This window comes from Protopterus annectens, chromosome 2.part1 (assembly GCF_019279795.1).
Source record: "Protopterus annectens isolate FY-2018-M chromosome 2.part1, PAN1.0, whole genome shotgun sequence".
Taxonomy (NCBI): Eukaryota; Metazoa; Chordata; order Ceratodontiformes; family Protopteridae; genus Protopterus; species Protopterus annectens.
Window position 1 is genome coordinate 502,967,616 of NC_056729.1, and position 8,103 is coordinate 502,975,718.

Genomic DNA, 8,103 nt, shown 5'->3' on the forward strand with positions numbered 1-8,103 from the left:
ATATAGACCTCCATATCCTCCCATTATTGACATAGCAATTCTTTTCCATCCCAAGTCACTTAGTCCATAGCCAAAACAATAACATTTCCCAATGGACTACCTTTAAACATGTCTCAATGTCAGTTAAGCCCAGGCCACCCAGCAATGGGGGTGGGAAAAAGATGACATTTGTAGATATTCTGTGTTTGCCCCCAGGGCAGATGAAGTTTAATATCTGCTCCTTTAAACTTCTTAAATACCTATTAGTGAGAATGAGGAAGACTTTGAGTCTGATATAGGATCAAAAGGACAACAAACCAAATGATTGCTTTGATCCGTTGAGATATCAAGGCATAATATCTGTCATTGTTTTAGAATTCTTTTAATTTTTGTCAGCATTTGGAAATTAACTTCTATTGAGCCATCCAGAGAGCTTGTGAGGTAAAAGACTGAGGTACACATCCTTTTTCCAAAAAGGAAAATTACAATGTTGAATTTAATGAAGGGGAGTATTGTATCTTGTCAGAAAAGGCAAATTGTCATTCTGATTTAGACTGTCCTTGATTTTTGAAAAGTTTTTATCTTACCTTTTGGAGCCTCCTTGCCATTGCTTTTTAATATCCCATTTGTTGATCCCTTGCTGCTTAAACTGGATTTGGAAAAAGAGACCAGAGTTGGAAGGAAAATTTTTATTCATTTTATAAAAGGAAGACCAGAAGATTAGGGTCATCCCTCCTTTTCATCTCATTAATTTTTTTTTTAAGAATCTCTTCTCTATAAGGGCCAAACAGAACTTTATTGTCCTGGGATAATTTAAAATCTCAGTCTTAACATCTAGAAAATGTTGAGAATGTAGCCAAACGAGTTTTTTCATCACTGACCCAGAAGCAGCAGCTCAGAAGACGGTGTCAGCTGTATCATAAGAACATTTTAAAGAATGTTTGATTACATAAGAAGCAGATAAAATAAAGGCTAACGCTTGCCTTTTTCATGTTTTCAAAAGACTGAAGCAAAAATTTTAACATGAGCCTGGCAGTTTTAAATTCTGAATGTTTTTCTTCTAAAATATATCAAAAACCTTCCCATCCTTATCAGAGAATGGGATTAGAGTTCACCAGTTTGTTTAGCCAAAGCATTTTCGATAGAGAAATCACTGCAGGGTCTGCTTTAGTGTTAGAAAACAACAGGGAGTTGAGTGTCAATAAACTGTAAGCTAACAGGAAAATACCCTGTAAGGCAAAAACAAGGACGCCTACAGATTGTTGAAAATCTGATTGAAATAACTCCTAATACTTCTGCTGGTTTACAAGAATCGTATGTTCTTCCCATGGAAATATTTCTTTTATTTCAGACAGGTCTAAAACAGAGAATCTTAAAGCACCATTTTCCTCATAATCAGAATCTTCAGGTTGAGATGAAATCCCTGAAGCAGAGCATTCTTCCTCCAATTTCTCCTGATTAAAACTCAGTCTCAGAAAGACAGGGAACTCTCCTCTTATTTTTCTGCCAAGAGAGGAGCTTGTCAAGTTAAAGGCAGAAATGAATCATCCAGCAATCCCAGCAAGTCCTATCTAATCGGGTGAGGATCTAATTCCTTCTTTGGAGATCCCTGACCAAATCTTGAGAAGCTTGCTTAGAAACATACTTTCCCAGAAACTGACATCAACGCCTGGTTATGCTCATACTTTAATGAGAACCTGAACCAAGTCATGCTGTACAGCCAAATACCTAAGCCTGCTCCAGGCATGTCATCTGGCTCTGACTTCTACAAAAAAAGGGTATCTGATTTACAAGCTCTTATGGTAATTCAAGCCTACCTCATTTTTCACTAGGACAGGCTTTCTTTGAGAATAAATCCTTTTATGCCTAAAGTAATTTGTTTAGTTTCAGCCAATCCATTAATCTCCTTGTCTTCTTTCCAGAACCTCAAAACAAGGGAGAGAAAATTATTTACACTCTGGATGTCTTGCAGGCAGCTTGGCTACTATTTATTTCATTTAGTTATTTGTCTTTGACCAGGAAAGTCTGACTGGGCAAATCACATTTTCAGCAGAGACTTGGGGAGAAAAGCACTATCACATATATTAACAAGTAAATTTAGACCATTCTAAAAAATTACATTTTGCAGAAAAAAAGCAGACCTGGTTACAAGATGGGTATATACTGTAATGTATTTACATCAATGTGTTTAAGTGTATATAGTTCTGGTAGACCTACGTTCTTGCAGTAAGTAAATTAATTTATACTTTAGAAAGAAAAGCATTGTTATAGCACAGGGTGCTGCAAGGAGGTACAGACATTTTAAGAGTGTAGCTAGAGTTCAGTGTGGTAGAGGAAGTAAGTTTGAAAAGATTTAGGTGAAGTGAGAAAAGGGAGAGAGAAAGGAGGTGTATATGATTGGAAAGGGAGTAGCTTAAGATGGGGAAGAAAGATGGAGGAAATGTTGGGATATATGAGAGTCAGCCTGGTGCTGAGCATGAACATGACCCTGATGTATTCAGATGTAGTTTGAGCAGGCTTTAGTTTGCCAGTGAGTTTGTGTGTTTTGCAGTGATGATCCATATTTTTGAGATGCAACAAGAATAGAGTAAGGTTCTGGCTAAGTTATTAGACAAATATTTGCTGATGTAATTAGGAAAGATTGCTTTTGGTTGTTATATTGTTTTGGGGTGAAGAGCACTGATTTTGTTTTGTTAAGGTTAAGCAAGAGGTATGAGTTTCTATAGAGGTAAAATAAGTTTGGGTAAATTCCTGGAGTTTGGAGAGGGTTGGGGCTGCACATATTAATGTTGAATCATCATGGTGTTGGACAATCCTTGTGTGTTGTGTGGCAGTATGGAGTTTATTTGTGAATGTGTTAAAGAGCAGTAGTCCAAGGACGGAGTCTTGTGAAAGATTAGGAATAAGGACAACTGTTCAGAATGTTGGATCTTGGCCATAGTTAACTTATCACAACTTGTCAAAAATAAAGTTCTGACTGGTTGAAAGGGGGAATAATCCTGTTGCCATGTCATTACTTGTTTTCTTTCAGAAAGATAGCTAAGGAGCCATGTAAGGGAGTATTGTGAAAATCTGACGGAAGCAAGTTCAGAGAGTAAATGCTGATGTCATACTCTGTTGAATGCTGTAGATAAGTTTAAAAACATTGTTGATACAAATTTGCTATTATTTCTAAGTTGATTTATAATGTTAAACACATAAGGATAGTGGTGGTACTGTGATGGGGTCTAAAACCTTGCTGTGTTTTGGATAGTAGGTTATTGGAGCGGAGATATTCTGAGGTTAATATGAATGGTAATGTATTCATAATTGTTGAAAATTTAATGGGAAAATATAGGAGTTCGAGACTATTTCAAAGCCTATTAATATACAAATTCTCCCATTGTTGGGAGAGGAAGTTTGGATGTGCTCCATTGATCTCAAGGATGCTTATTACCATATCAAAATGGACAAAGCATCCAGGAGTCACCACGTTTCCCGGCTGGGAGCCAGTCTTTTTCCAGTTTCGAGCCCTGCCCTTTGGTCCACCACACCCCCCAGGGTGTTCACCAAATGTATGGCAGTGGTGGGCTCATTTGAGATGTCAGGATTCCAGGTGTTTCCATACCTGGATGACTGGTTCCCGCCCCACCAGGCATCAACTAGTTCAGAAAAGGGACATGACCATCAGTCTATGTCACCAATTGGGCATAACGATAAACTGGGAAAAATCTGCCTTATTGCCCTCACAGCATGTCACCTTTATAGGAGCAGAGTTCAACACCATTCAAATGCGAGCATTCCTACCACAAGAAAGGATCACTTATTCCCGACAAATTCAAAACTGATGTCCCTGAGACAAGTGAAGGCAAGACTGGTTCTACAACTCCTAGGGACCATGGCGGCGACTATCATGTTAGTCCCTCTAGCAAGATTACACATGAGACTTCATCAATGGCTCCGCTTTGTCCAATGGTCTCTCCAAGGACTCCCACTATCTCATCCCATCTTAATCACAGACAGGTGCAAGCAGGACCTCCGTTGGTGGCAGTGCACCAACAATTTGAACGGGGGAAAGCCCTTCATTCCTCCCATCTCTGTTGCCACGGTGACCATGGACGCCTCCCAGATGGGGTGGGGGGGCATTATCTTGGCAGGACAGTCCAAGGCACGTGGCAAGAACATGAGATACATTGGCATATAAATGTCCTAGAGATGAGAGCAGTGCTTCTTGCATTGCAGGTACTTCAGGAAGTTCTTCCTCTAGGACTATTGCTATACACTCAGACAACATGTCAGTAGTGTGGTATTACAACAAGCAAGGGGGAAATCTTTACCCCTAAGCAGAGAGGCTATGCAGTGTGGAATTGGGCAATAGCTTCCCAACGGTTTCTGATGGCAACGAAATTCCGGGGAAGTCCAACGTAATAGTGGACAGGCTAAGCAGAGCAATATTTATGCCTTACAGTGGTCCCTGAATCACCTGGTTCAGAGCGAATCTTCAGCAGATGGGTCAGCCTTGCTGCACCTTTTGCCAGCTCTCTCAATGTGAAAAGCAAACTACTTCAGGATCCCCACAGGGGAATCCCCAGGGACGCTCTGGTTCATGATTGGCCCCGGTCTGCTTTATGCTTTCCCCCCCTTCCTTCTCTCAAGGGTGATTCAGAAAGCGAATCCTTGGGAAGCAGAATGATTCTGATTCCCCCACTTTGGCCTTGTCAAGTAGGGTTTCCCCCTTTCTTCAACCATACTTGTGGACACCCTTGGATTCTGGACCCTCTACCAGATTTACTGACACACATGTGGGGGTTCCACCCTCTCTGAGGACACCCCGGTTGACAGCCTGGCTACTCCACTTCCATCGCTAGTCAGACATCAAAATTTTTTCACGGGAGGTGTTCCATATATTATCGCCTCCCATAAGCCATCCACTAGAAAGATTTACTCTTGCAAATGGAAAAGGTTCTCCATCTGGGCTCATACTAGAGGTATCGATCCTTACACAGCTCCAGTAGATTCAGTTCTGGAATTCTTGTCCATGTTTTTATCAGGGACCCACATCAGCTACCATCAAAGTTCAGCTGGGGGATATCTAATTTCCATGTGGCAATGAACCTAGTCTTATGGCACTCAGACTATGCAAAGCATTCCTCAAAGGTACCCTGTTGCTTCGCCCCCAGTGTCCAACCAGTCATGCCCTGGGACCTCAATTTTGTTCTTCAAGCCCTTACTCTACCACCATTTGAACCTGCACCTACCTGTGAATTAAAACTCTTAACATTGAAAACAGCCTTCTTAATAGCAATCACTTCAGCACGGTGGGTCTTGGAAATTCAAGCCTTCTCAATCAAACCCCCATATTTAATCTTTCACAAAGATAGGGTCTCTCTTAGACCAAATCCATCATTCCTTCCTAAAGTGGCTTCTGTGGCTAACATGAATCAGTCCATTGAGCTGCCGGTGTTCTTTCCCCATTTCTCTAACAAGGCATAATTTAGATTTCACCAATTGGATGTACATAGACAGTTACGTTTCTATCTACACCGGACAAAAGATATCCGGAAGTCTGGCCAGCTCTTTGTCTCCTTTTCGGAAAACCGATTGGGTTCTCCGGTATCCAAGGTTACGCTGTCTAGATGGATAGCCAGTTGCATCTCTTTCATCTATCAGGCAGGAGTACAAATTTGCCATTTCCAGTCAAGGCACACTCTACGCGGGCCGTTTCCACATCCACAGCCTATCAAGCTAGACTGTCAATGGATGATATATGTGCTGCAGCTACTTGGGCTTCTCCTCTCACTTTTGTTTCTCATTACAAATTGGATGTGGTCTCCAGGGGCAGATCTTCCTTTGGTTCCACAGTTCTCAGGAGTATTTTCCCATGAGCCACCCAGGATGTAGGTTCTAGGGACGCTGTCCCATGGGTAAGAATGGGGGAATAGGACTAAAAACATAAAGAAGTTATGTACTCACCATAACGTATGTATGTAGTCCATCTCCCCTCACATTCTTCCCCACCCCCCACTTCCCCTGCCTGGAGGATTTGGAGTATAGGATTTGGATTATAGGTTGTCACCTGCTGAGTCCCTTTCATTAGTGATTGTTTATATGGATGTGAGATGTGGTGTGTATGAATTACATATGTTGTTTCACAGCAAACTAGATCTGGGGATATGGAGCAATGCACCATGGGATACCCTCTTAGCCCAGCCAATGAGAGACTTTGAGCTAGTAAAATCCCGAGTTGGAGCCTATATTTGGCTCGAACCCAGGGGTAAGAATGTGAGGGAGATGGACAATACATCAAACGTTATAGTACATAACTTCTTTTTTTTTATCAGGATACCATCTATTTACAGATTAGAGGAACAGCTATGGGTGCCTCTTTTTCCCCCAATTTTATGCTGATTTATTTATGGCCGTTTTAGAACTTAACAATTCTAACCATAACTTTTTTGTACTGGACATGGATATATGGGGCTTTTTTGGATGATTGCTGGTTGGTTTGGAGGTTGGATTTTATGTATCTTAAAGAGTTTGTTGATTATCTTAATTCAAACAAGGGGGGGATTCATTTTACGGTCAATTACAGTAAAATTAAATTTTTTGGTTGTGTTGGTCATTAAGAATCCTGACAGCACCTTAAAACTGTGGTTCTTTGGGAAGTTCCCCAATACAACTCCTACCTCCATGCCACCAGCTATCATCCACCTCTTTTGTGTAATATACCCAAGTCTCAGTACATGAGAGTTAAATGTATTTGTTCAGATAACTCCACTTATTCAATACATGGGATGACCTTACTGCTAGGTTCATTAAAAGGGGGCTACAAATTGGGAAGTACTGACTGAAAGGGAATGGTTGATTCTTTGCAGTGGAAAAAATTTGCTCAATTATAACAAGGCTGAGCTCAATAATACTTCAGTATTGTGCCTAACCACTATTTTGGTTTAATACCACTAGACTTATTAATATTTACAGTGCAATTGGAACATCCTCCTGGCTGATAAACGACTATCTGTTTTTAAATAATAAGTGTGAGTTTTTTTTTGGGAAAAGGTAGGAATTTGGGTGCCCTCTTTGATCATTACAAGAAAGGGCATTATCCCGGGGGCAAATATCCAGAGAACATTATTGGGTGCCCGTCTTAGTGGTTTTTTCCCCTGTAGCCACTGTGTGTATTGTGGTAAGATTAACAAAACTAAGAGCTTCACCATAATATTGGTATAGTCTATAATATTTGTTTGTTAATTGTCAATCCGATTGGGTCATTTACTTAGCTACATGTAGTTGTTCTGCATTCTGGGGGCAGACATCAAAATTAAAGTTTAGAATTGCAGAGCATTTATCTGATAAGGCATCAATGAGCTAATAATGCTCTATACAAACACACACTGAAACATTCCAGTGCAAATTTTTAAATTTTTACTATCATTGACAAAATTCAAAATGAGAAAAGGGTTTTTTGGTTGGCATGCCATTCTTAATAAATTAGAGAACAGATGGATTATTAATTTGGGTGGGTTTTTTCCCCCTGGTTTAAATGAATATTTGTAGTTTATTAATTGTTTGTAGTGATGATTGCCCTTTTTAAGGCAGTCAGCTTTTTGGTTTTTTTGTTTTTTTTTCTTCACTGATGAAGGCTTAATATACAAGAAAAAACCGGTTTGGTTTTTGGGACTGTAGGCTTTTTCCCTTTTTAGGCCTTATGGCATAATAAAGAAAATCATTTATCAGTACACCATTGTCTGCGGGTTTCACTTTTTTTTATTTTCCATGTGAGAGTGTTCAATTTTGCCGTTTGTTCTTACACATGGGTTCGGAGCGACCCTTTGGCTCCGAGTGGGCCCCTTAAAAGCTCTGCATCGAGAAGAAGCTCGAGACCAACCTGTCTCCCACAATTCCCCTGCCTTTACCTCAGATCTAGTTTCCCGCTGAAACCTCATTGTGATGAGCTCGGACCACCTGACAGAAAAAATTGCTTTTTATCTAAGATTCTTAGAAAATTTTTTTTTAGTTCACCTTTAAGTCTTGTGTGTGTGTGTGTGTGTGTGTGTGTGTGTGTGTGTGTGTGTGTGTGTGTGGTGGTTTTTCTTTTTATATTTTTTTATATATATATATATATAGTTAGTTATTTCCCTTTAC